This window comes from Euprymna scolopes, chromosome 9, assembly GCF_053919585.1.
Source record: "Euprymna scolopes isolate OS-2025 chromosome 9, ASM5391958v1, whole genome shotgun sequence".
In the NCBI taxonomy this organism is placed as follows: Eukaryota; Metazoa; Mollusca; class Cephalopoda; order Sepiida; family Sepiolidae; genus Euprymna; species Euprymna scolopes.
Window position 1 is genome coordinate 28,016,800 of NC_136490.1, and position 12,776 is coordinate 28,029,575.

At 32.2% G+C, this 12,776-nt stretch overlaps 1 pseudogene; it reads left to right on the forward strand.

Annotated features, from left to right (window-relative positions):
• Positions 1–1,925: 1,925 nt before the first annotated feature.
• LOC145285288 (U2 spliceosomal RNA) lies at positions 1,926–2,062 on the forward strand (annotated as a pseudogene).
• The last annotated feature ends 10,714 nt before the right edge of the window (positions 2,063–12,776 follow it).

Genomic DNA, 12,776 nt, shown 5'->3' on the forward strand with positions numbered 1-12,776 from the left:
GTACAACGAGATACGAAACCATGAACAGAATTATTTGAATTGCTTCCGTATTACACCAGTCACCTGTTTACCATAACCTCATGTTACCTTGATCGAAATGTTATTGGGTTCTCGACTTTGCCCAAGAGTCTGTCATATACTGTTGTATAATCAGGTTTGAGTGTGTATACGTTTCGTGTTACTAATGTCTATAGTGACTCTTCATTTCTGAACCCTAGTTATTTTTGTGACCTATTTGAGTTCGTTCCGTGATCAGTCTAAGTGTGTTGCTTGCGTGTTTGTCAGACATAACATAAACACATGAACTGCAACCTCTCTCCCACAGAAGAGACGTAATTTCCATGGCAAGTGCTTGTCTGAGCTCCAATCTCTGGTACCCCCCTCGCCAATCTTTCACGAAAAACACCCATTTAGCTGAAACCACTGTCAATAATTTTCCCCACTCTTTATCTGTGTCTAAATCAAAACGTAGATTCCATGAACAAAGCTTCTTTCTTAGAAGTGCACGCCTGTGAAACTCTCTTCCGTTTGCCTGTTTCCCACCTGACTACAACTTGGATGTCTTCAAGTCTTACATAAACAAATTCCTAATAAAGCGCCCCCTTAAATAAAACACTTTATCAAATCTCCATTACTAACGATTACTACGATATTATCCCATTGATTACTGTACACGCAATAACCCTTATCCCCGAGTGGCTTCCGGGCCTTGATAAGTGGTGACTTTCATGTAAAAAAACATACATGCATATCGACATATGCCTCGTTGGTCTTTTGGTCCACCTGGCATTTTATCTGTTCTTGGAAGGACGCTGGAAACTATTTGAACGAATGCAGTTCACTCCAAGGCGATTGTTGTTTTATATAGATGTTATTCACAGTCCAGGTGTCGATCGCAGAAGAATGGAAAGTGAGTATCTTTGTTTGGATGCTTAATTCTAATCTCCAGTTTGGAGACACGTCTTCTCTCTCCCAAGATGGGGGGGGGGAAGGGAAATAACCTATTTTCTTCTAACTAGAAAACGTGACAGACACGTACTTCCGGTGCTATTTGTCAATTTTATACCTCAATATGTTTTGACAACTTTTATCAAAACATAGCTTTACATCTCATTTCTTATTTACCTCGCCAGTTAGATAGATAGATAGATAGATAGATAGATAGATAGATCGATAAACATAGATAGATAGATAGATCGATAAACAGATAAATAACAGATAATTTTGCGTGTTCCACAACTATATAACAATACTAGCGGAGGGAAGAGGGCGCCTCTTTTTTTTCATTTTGACAGTAGTGCTGTTCCGCCACCTTATATAGCCCCTATTATTCACAAATGGTTATCCATCTGGTACTAGTTACGCTTATCCTTGTTTAACTTCAGTGATCTGTCGAGAACCGGTGTGTTAACGTATCATGCCGTTCTTTTAAAATAATCACATTCTATGTAATCACTACTATCATTATCAATAATCACGGTACTGACTCTCATTCAACCTTTATCCTTGAATGGTGTTTAGGCCTTGATAAGTAGTCTGGCGTTAGTAAAAAAAAAAAGAAAGAAATTTAACTCTTGATCTTACACCTACTATGTAAAAATTAAAAAAAATTTTTTCATTGAATGGATTTGAATAAGAATTCTGTTTTGGCGTTCAATAATATAAAATTATTAATATGCCGTAAAACAGAGGGATAACCGTTTCAGTGAATTCTTATATATCGTGTTTGGCTATTGAATTCCCCACTCCAACAAATGTTTTAATTCCACTATTTTCACAATGCATAGATCTTTTTAGTCGCGTGCAAGCGACTCTATAAGTCACTCCGTCGGTTGGTCGGTCGGTCTGTCCGTAACACTTTTGTATTAGCCGTTTTGGTTAAGATCAAAGGTCTGTGTTAATAGATGTTGTCCTTGTCCTTTTTTAGCTTTTCTTGGCCTTTTGGCCAAGATCAAAGTCTAGTATCTGTTCTTACTACATGCTGTACTTATGTTTATAACTTTGTGATATAAAGTGATGGATCACTTTTCTCTATTAATTTAATGTAAAATGATCACCCACTTTACAACCAGTCAGTCCCAAAGCCATTCAAGTCATTCTCCAGATCATTCAAGTTGTTTTGGAAGGATTCCCGTTATTTTGTAAGCATTCAAGTCATTCTTAATGCCATTCAGTTCATCCTTAAGTTCATTAAAGTCATTCTAAATCATTTACTTTTTATTTATTTAAGTCATTTCAGCCCATTTTTCGGTCATTTTAGTTTATCTTTAAGAATTTCATGTCAATCCTACATTCACGCATCCATTCATTACATGATAGCACGCGACTAATGGTTATCGGCCTTGTAAACATATTATTCATAATTCGACTGACAATCCATCAGTCTCACTAACTTTTATACTCAAATGGCTTTTAATCTTGATAAATGGTGACTTCTTAGCAGCAAAATAAAAACAACATACCGTTAAAACAGACACAAAGACTCGTACAAGAATAAATTTAACATAGTTATTAGTTAGTTTTGCATTAAATAACGTTAAAATTGTTGATATACCGTAAAAAGATAAAAATAATGAATTATTTACAATGGATGCATTAATTCGGCATGGAATTACCGAAACGATCTATCTATCTATCTATCTATCTATCTATCTATTTATCTATCTATCTATCTATCTATCTATGTGTGTGTGTGTGTGTGTGTGTGTGTGTGTGTGTGTGTGTGTGTGAACTTGAATGTCTTTCTGTCTGTGCCACGGTGTAAGGAACAAACTACCTTGTCAATTTTTGGGTCTATGGTCATGAAATTTGATATAGAGGAAGTGCCAACCTTTGGAACAAATTAGATTTGTTTGTATCCGGTAAAAATAGCTGCTAAGGGATCAAAATTAATAAAATTTCAGATGCATACGTCATCTTAAATTGATTCTCTACGCATACGCCAATATAAATTTATATGTTAATATCGGTTTTGAATTCCATCTGTTAATGGCCGAGATGGTAGCAAACATCTTTTATGTTTTGATTTCAATTCTTGCTGATGGCACCCAAGTCATATATTTTTTAACTTTTGAAATCACTACTATTTATTGGGTACAATATAATAATAAATTTGAAATCTGTATAAATTAAAGTATCATATTTAAGCGTATTTTACAACTGGGCTACTCCGGGTAGCCACTAGTATATATTGAGGGCAATATATTAATCCATGGCATAAGGAGTAATGAGATTTGGGAAAATCTTTTAATCGTTTTCGGCCAGAAATTTGGCTTTTAAAGGGTCAAAGTTCAACAAATTAACCTTTGAAAACTGTACTAAACTCCTCCGCCAATTTTGGATCTAAACACTTGAAATTTTAGATGTAGGTTACTTGGACATGGGTCAAACCTTTTAATTTGACTTGAGCCCAAAACAATAAATGTTAGCGGTGAAAATTGGGGGGAAAGTTTTTTTTAAATTTGACCTCTGCGGTCTATATAAAATTACTCAGCCAAATTTGGGTCTAAACATTTGAAATTTTACATAAAGTGTATTCAGACATAGGGCAAGCTTCTTGATTAGTTTTTCGCCGAAAATTTTGTTGCCATAAGGGTCAAAGTTCTAAAGATTTGAACCTTGTGGTCTCTAGAAAACTACTAAGCCAAATTTTGGTCTAAACATTTGAAATTTAACATAATGGGTATTCAGACATGCGGCAAGCATTTTAATCAGTTTTGGAGTGAAAATTTGGTTGCCAAGAGGTCAAAATTAAAAAAGTTGACTTTTGCAGATTCTACTAAACCCCTCCGCGAATTTTGGGTCGAAACACTTGACATTTTAGATGTAGGTTACTTGCACATGGATCAAACTTTTTAATATGATTTGAGCCCATAAGAAAAATTGTTAAAGGGCCAAAAATTGGGGTCAAAGTTAAAGTTAATTAAATATTTTGGAAGCATAATAAGAATTTTATTAAGATAAAACTTGTTTAAAATATGTTTCTATTAAAAAAAAGAAACCTAATCGTATTTTTCTTCCTGCTTTAAATAAAATATTTTGCATTTTAATGTTTTAAAAACAGTTCTATCTGTTTATTCAATGTTTTTAAATTCGTAAGATGCTTCAAAGAGCCTTAATGCTAATATATATATATATATATATATATATATATATATATATATATATATATAATATTTTCTTAAAATCAAGACAATAAAATAAAAAATGCGAGCATCATATTGTATATTTTCATATCCGTTACAATTATTGTGTCACCATTCGGGCAATTTCTAACATTATCTAATTCAAAAACTATTCCAAAAACAGCCTCTCATCATTAGTTTTTAAATTACTCTTTTAATTACAATTTCTTCTTAAGAAATAAGATATAAAGCAAAATCAATTATGAGATCGCAGATGTAAACAAAACTGACACGAAGCTATCATAGATCGAAGAAAATATAGTTTGGACATATAAATTTAAGCCAGAATTCCGGGGTGCTGTTTAATATTTAGAAAATAATTTAATAAAATAAATAATTTGGAGAAGAAAAATAATTAATTAAATTTAAAAACATACGGTGGATTATTGGAATATTAAGATAGATAATTTGTTGCAATATAATTTAAAAAGTAGAAATACGAAAGTAGGTCGATTTATAAATTCCTTGGCTAACGGGAAATAATTAAACAAAAACTTAGAAGATTGGGGTGGAGGTATGTTAAACTGCTTTATTTCTTAAACAGGGATTAGGAATATGGTTATATATGCATATATAGTGTATTTCAACGTCTGGCGAATGGCTGTTTTCGGAATATTTTTGAATGACATAATGTTTGAAATTGTCTGAATGGCCAGGAAACAATGGTAACGAATATGAAAATACACATATTATGCTCTCATTTTATTTATTTTATTGTTTTGATCTTGTGAAAATATTATAAGAATGCTCGACTATAAAAATGGAGCTTCATAATTTTGTCAGTTTATTTTGACTTGAATTCTTATTTGTATATGAAGATTTCCGAATTTTGATATATTTTAATATATTAAAATTTCTGGTTAAAAATATTAATAAGGTATATATATATATATATATATATATATATATATATATATATATATATATATGTATATATATATATATATATATATTTTTAGACAAATATTATTGAATAGCACGGAATTATTCTGTTTTACAATTTTCCTTTTTATCTTCTATCTTTAGCTGCCCAATAGGAGAGTGTATCTCCAATATTAGTAGCTACGTTGGTTCATCAACTAACACATTGTCGCGAAGATTGACTCTCCACCTCTCTGACTCTAGCTCCATATCACAACATTTGAAGGGACATGGCTGCCAACATTCGGAATTTCGAAGAATTATGGTAGAAAATACAAGAGTATTGCAGAGTGAGAGAAATGTAAATAGGCTAAGAATACTCGAAGCATTGTACATTAAAACAAAGAAGCCTCAAATAAATAATATTAATTATGAGTGCAACCGGAACGTTTTGAAATGTTTTGGATAAATGTTTGATAATGTATATATGTGTTTGTATATATAAATGTGTTTAATATATGTAAAAAAAAAAAACAAAAAAAACGCCCACCTAACTTGTAACAAATTACCACGTGACTAGGAAAAAAATATATATATAAGTAAATTAAAAAACAATCTCTACATTTATTTCTACAATATCGCTGAGGATGATAGAAGTACTTCCGTCGAAAGCGCTCGCGATTATGAATCCAACATATACAATTTCGAGAAAAACACAAAAAGAACTATTCGGAGATTGGAGAAGATAAAAAGGAAAATTGTAAAATAGAATAATTCCGTGCTATTCAATAATATTTGTCTAAATGAGAAAATGCTGCCTAAATATACACAATATATATATATATATATATATATATATATATATATATATATATATATATATATATATATATATATATATATATAGTCTTGGAAGTTTTTAACCTTTAAAACTATACAAAAAAATATTTTTTATCATTCGTTAGAAAACCATCTAGTCAGTAAGTCATTTAATCACCTGCAATCACTGCATCAACTCGCTCTCGAATTTACTATAATACCAATAATTTATTTTTCAAGGGATCATCAGTTGTTTACCATAAAACACTGTTTCGGGGATATATATATATATATATATATATATATATATATAACGGTGTTTTCTGTTTTGGCTACATATTACCAGTTTATTTTGATCTCGATTTACAACATGATATCGATTCGTTTTTGCTTCTGTCCAGATTTTATGACCACTAGTTGGTGAAAAAGACAATTCGTTCTTTGCAACAGAAATGTGAATTACAAGCAAACCCTCCAACACGCTACCAGTTTTAATCAAACTTTGCGAATCTGACGTTAACGAGCGGTCACCTTTTTCATTTTATTAACCCCAACAAGAAATGCACATGATGGTCCAAATAAGAAGAAAAAAAACTAACTTTTCTCCTTCCTCCTTCCTCTTTACCTCAGTAGAGACATTGCAAGTCAATATTTGCTCTATTGTAACTTTTATCGTGGGTGCTCCACTGAGCTATGGCATCTCTCCGTCAAACGCTTACAAAAAATTCTCGCCTAACTGCAACAACCAACAACTTCCCTCACTCTCTATCTGTGACTAGAAGAAAATTAAAATCTTATGAGCAGAGTTTGTTTCCAAAAGCTGTCCGTCTGTGGAACACAATTCTGATTTCCAGCTTATAACATAATCGTTTTTAAATCTACTGTGAATAAATTTCCAATAGGATCCCATTTAAATAATTTAGCCCTACAAAAGTTTTACTCTGATTAATCTTGTTGTTTTAATATCTACCTAACCCTTATCCTTGATCCAGGCCTTGATAAATGGTGACCTTTCAAAGTAAAACAAAACTTCCCACCCAAAAGCACGTATTGATATTCTTAAGATGCGCTTATTCGAACTGAACGTTCAATGACAGACCAACGATAATATTTCAAACTTAATCGTGATAGACAGATGAAAATACTATTTTCAAGCTAAACCTGACAGACCGACAATAATATTTCAAACTTAAGTCCCTAACTTTCAAAAGGACGAAACATTAATGTTATTGTTTTATTCATTTATATTTGTAAAACTCAATCATGTTCTGCAAGGCGAAAAACAAAAGCAGTTTTCTTCTATAAAACAAGCACACCAAATATCATGAATAAATATTTGAAGATATAAAGAACTCGAAGAATATAACATTTTTTTGGGATTCGGTATTAAATAACGCGAAAATATTGATATACCATAAAACAAAACAGCCAAACCAAACACAGTAAATAAATACTTGATGATATAAATTACTTAAACCACAAAAACCTTTGCCAAAATGATTGGTATCGACATTAAATAATAATCCGACAAGCTGGATGGCACAATCATGTTGACACACCAGATCATCGAAGTTAAGCAACGTTGAGTCTATCCAGTACCAGATGAGTGACCATTTGGGAAGGCTAAGCATCCTCACCCCGAAAAAAAAAAAGAACTCGCTACAAAAGTATCTACACATTTGTAGATAGCCTATACACCTCCAGGGACTCAAGGCTATGAATGGATGAAACCCTATAAACTGCAAAATCCCACCCCTACACGGTAGTGATTCCTAGAAGCCGGAACGCGTTCTATTCTAGTAGTTTCTTCCTCGATCTACTACATTTCGGAATTCCCTCCCATATCCCTGCTTCGCTGGCTGTACTGATTTGCAGAAATTCACGTGTAGTATGAACATCCTCCTCGCTGTTCAACTCCTTGTATAGTTTCCTTGCCGAATTGGTCTCACATAGTAGCCCCTTACGTCCAAGTTGGACTATGTCCTCTTTAAGATTAAATAACAGTAAAAAAATTGATTGAAATCTATCATTTATCAATCAAATTGATGAATTGCATACTCTAGTTAGGGACCCACCATAGTGCACCGCGAGGAAACATTACATTCCTTCCTATAATGACTTAGTCCACAATACATTGTAGTCTACATTGCACTGTAGAGAATATACTGTCGATTTTATAAAATTATTTTTTGGTAAAATGGTTTGAATTAAAGTACAAAATGCAAAAGTTAAGTGTCATGGTTTAATTGTGCTTTAAACAGAAACATTCATTTTGAACGCGCTCCTGTCATATTAATGAACGCACTGTTGATTTCATATTTCGAGCTCTTCGCTTGTGCGGTGATAAAATTTCTCAAATGCCCTTTTGATAATAGGCTTTATAAGATCAAAATCAACATGATCTTTCTTTCTAATCGATTTTTTTTTCGATTATCTATATTTAACACTTATCGGATGCATTCCGATACAAGACCTATTAAAAAAATACTCACAGACTCATAAAGTGCATTTGTGTGAAATTTCTGAAAAATTGGCCCATTCATTTCGGGGTTCATAAAAAACGAACTCACATATTCTCAGGCACGCACGTAGACAAAGTGCATTTTATATATAAGTAGTGATACAAAAATAATTATTTAGATATTTATATTTGTTTAGACGTCATTACATTTACGAAATATTTCAGAGTAGCTAGTATAGATATTATCTATACACAAAAACACACTCCTATAAAAATTATTGTGGACTGTTTTCTTCCCCTATTTGCAAACGTTGTTTGTTAATTTTCGGAGCTTATTTATAATGTCTGAAATTTTAATTAATGTTTTAAGCTTTTAGTGGTAGTCTATACCCCAACATATATACACTAGGATAGGTCGATTTTGGCATTATGACTAGGTCTATGCAGAGAAAGATGTTAAATAACATTAAGAATAAAAACACAAAATATTTTTTTCTCAAACTCCATCGTTTTTTGCTAAAATGAATTTAAACATTGAAAAACTCAATAAGCTGCGTCTATGTCGCCGGGTGCCGGTGTTAAATCAAAGAATAAGCATGTCATATTCATACCGGTTTTGAAGAAAACATATGAAGGGAGTATAAACAATACGTTTTTTGTTTGTTTGTTATATCTATTTTATTTTTAGAAAACTAATTGAGTATCGATATAAAAAGACACCTTGCAAAATATTTCATTTAAAATGTATTAAACAACTAATAAACCAGGGCTTTATTTTATCCGGTTAATATTTCCGTCTACACCGCCAAGTAATCGGTTTCATTTTCGTGTTCACACGTGTGTTTACTTTGTTACCGGAGCTTAATTCAAATATAGAAATGATTACATTTTGAATTTTATATCTTATCAAACCTTAATTAGTAAGAAAAAGAAAGGTTTATTTTTAACCTGTGTGTTATTTAATTTAATAATTCTTTATAAAAAAAAACAACAACAACATTTTTCTTAGCAAGGCTATTTCGGTGTGATTTGACTTGTGTTTTCATGCTGTTCGGTAAGTAAAACGATTATTATTTCTTTTTTGATATTTACCAATTTTTCCAAATTTTATTTTTAATTCATAATTTCCTTTTATTTTTAATTCATAATTTCATTTGTTTAATTTCTTACAATATCATAAAATATGTATTTTGCAGATATTTTTCTAACCATGACTCAGAATCGAACTATTTCTACACGCAGTCAGTACTGATTCTCCATTAAATACAACAGAACCCCCTACTTTCCGTCAGATAAATATGATTATTACATGGAGAATTCTCACCCGAAGTTAAATAAATTTGCCCTTTCAAAATTAATGGTAAATGATGTTAAAGATATTTGGAAGGCAGTAAATCCCCGTTTGCTCCTATTAACTGAAAAATGGATTGTGCACAAATTGCAGGACACCTGCTTTAAAAAAGCTAAGCAAATAAATAGAAACGTTTTATCCGCATATGTCAAAAGTTTTCTGGTCAATAAACTTGACAAATTATTTGACATTTCATTTTGTTCGTGTGACCTGCTAATTGCAAGTTGTCATGACAAAAATATTAAATGCACAAAAGAAAATTGTCAGTAAAAACATATAGTCTGTACATGTCATATAAAAAAGGTAGGTTTATTCTATTTTTTTTTAATTTCTCTTGTTTGTTTGAAAAAAATCTTTTTAATGAAAATGATAGATATCTTAAATTAAATTAATTTCTATACTTGTATTTTATGGAAACCAATGAGAAAAGAAATTACAATTTTTTTACGTGAAACAGAATTTATTTCTAAGATCAGTGTAGATTAGAATAAACATTTGATAAAAATTTTCTAATTCAGGTTCCTGTGGAAGAGAGAGAGAGAGAGAGAGAGAGTATTTGAAGGACCAAAAAAATAAAATAAGACCCAAAGGCAATTTTCAACTCGGACCTGTTGATAAAGCTGCAGTGGCAAAATCTAAAAAGTTAACTGTGTTAGGAGAAAAGCAAGATGATCCATCCCCCCTCCCCGCCCATTGCTTCAACATCCCATGACCAGAATATCATTCTGACAACAGAAAATAGTGATGGAACAGATGAAAGTTTTGAACCAGAGGAAGAGTGTAAGAGTATTTACAGCCTGATAAAAATTCCTCCTTATGCCATTGAACTCATCAGAGGTGATGTCTCATCAAACCTAGGTGGAAGTCTTGCAAATGCTTTTCTTTTGGATCTACAGGCTGCGGGCCTTCTAAAATCAAATATTGATTTCAAAAATTTTTTTTTTTAATAAATCTAAAATTGACAGAGAAAAAGAAAGATAAAAAAATAATGTCTATCAAAAACATAATAAAAAAATTAGAAATCTTGTCTGCATTGGTGTTGATGGGAAACACGACAAAGACACTTTATTTTACATGAAAACTGTCGATGAAAAAGGAAACAAAAATCGAAGAAAAGCTAAAGGACAAGAGCATCCCTTGACATTTACGAAGGAGATGGGTTGTGAAAGTAAGGCGGAGTATCTTACACATAGAGTGGTCCCTACTGTTGGAGCAACTGGTGCTGTTCTGGCAGATGAAGTTCACAAAGTTCTAGAACAGTATGAGAGTGGCAATACTTTAAAGGCTGTCCTTTTAGACAGCACAAGCACCAATACTGGATGCAAATAAGGACTGGCTTCCTCACTAGAAAACAAGCTGCATAGAAAAATACAGACCATTGGCTGTTCTCTACACCAGAATAAGCTTCCTTTTAGGGCATTATTTAAATCCCTTGATGGAAGTGCACGAAGCCCAACATCATTTACGGATCAATTCGGAAAATTATGTGCCAACAATTACCATCATTTACCCCAAGTTGACTGTTTACCAGTGAGTAGTCCTCTAGAGGGCAGGTATTCTGAACTAACAGAAAATGATCTCACTGGTGACCAAAGACTTCTTTTAGAATAAGACGTAGACATATTATTGCTAAGATTTTATGCCATGAAATAGGCCCATTTTTTGCTTCAAAGGGATCCTATGGGGCGAATTTTGATATTATGGTAAAAAAATAGCTTTTTTACTTGCCAATTGTTTTGTGTTTTTTATACAAGCATAGATAACTGCCTAGAGGTATGTAAATAATTTGTTTTAGGTTTTATAAAGACTTTTTTCCAAACAGAATAAAAACTTTTTTTTTTCATTGATAGTAAAAAGAATTGAATTTTGCAGTTATAAAACAAAGTAAAATGCAGCATTTATAGAATTTCGTAATTGCCACCACCTCAGGGGGGGATTATAATTTTGTCTAATATTTAGTATATCAGTCATTATATAGTTTATTTAAATATATAAAACAACTTGTTATGATTGAAACTGCAAAATACTAAATAATTTCATACAAATCTTTCACAGATAAGGATTTTTCCGTGTCTCAAAGTAGACGATTTATAAAATCTAATTAGCATCTGATGCCTGATGTTAGAAATATAGTTTTTTAATATTTGTACTCCCCATATGTGTGGGCAACTTTCTCTGCTTCAACCTTTTACATTTTCCAAAAAAAGTTGAAAATCAAGCTACCCTAATATATACCGGCATAATCGCATTGACTTACCGGTTCTCGCCAGATCACCGCAGTTAAGCAACAATGAGCCTGGCCAGTATTAGATGTGTGACCATTTGAAAAAGCTAGAGGCTGTATGTACTGCGTCGGGACGTAGAAATTTTCCAGGTTGATATCTGGAGGCGCGTTTAATCCGCTGGGAAGATTCACCCTCAGTCTTCGTGAAGACACGCATCTGGGAAAAGAAAAAGGGAAACTCTGCTGGAAAACCTGAGGTCTACTGTCTTGTAGCTACCATTGCACCGATTGAGATTAGCAGTTGTACCAAAATGTGTTGTTGGCTTTGCACAAAGCCTTCACCACTATAAACAAATTATCTGTGTGGATTTCCGAGCAACTTAGTTGTTGTGGCGAACTTCATACACGAAAATCGGCGGCATTATTATCATCATCCCTCCCCAAGAAGAAAGAACTATTATAAAAAAATGACAGAAAGAAAATTTCCTGCACCAACTTGATCGAGTAGGTTAATTTTTAATAAAAAAAAATATTTAATGGGAATTCGTAGGCGTTACTATGATATTTATTGATAATTTATATTTCTAACTGTTTTAAAATAGAGTTAACCAATGATTAACTTGAACTTTTCCCAATGCTCCTTCCCCATGTTAAGAATGGATTTCTAAAATCGTGCAAGTTTGAATTATTTTGAATTATCTTGTCTTTTGCAAAATGGCATCGATAGATTGTCAATCGTCGATCGTCGTTTATTTATAAAATTTGATTTTTCTTTTTTAAAAATAAAATTATGTGATTAATTTACGTGATTTTTAGTGTACAGCATTTTCTTTTCGTCATAGCTTTGCACACCATATTTTTTCTTTATTTTTTTGT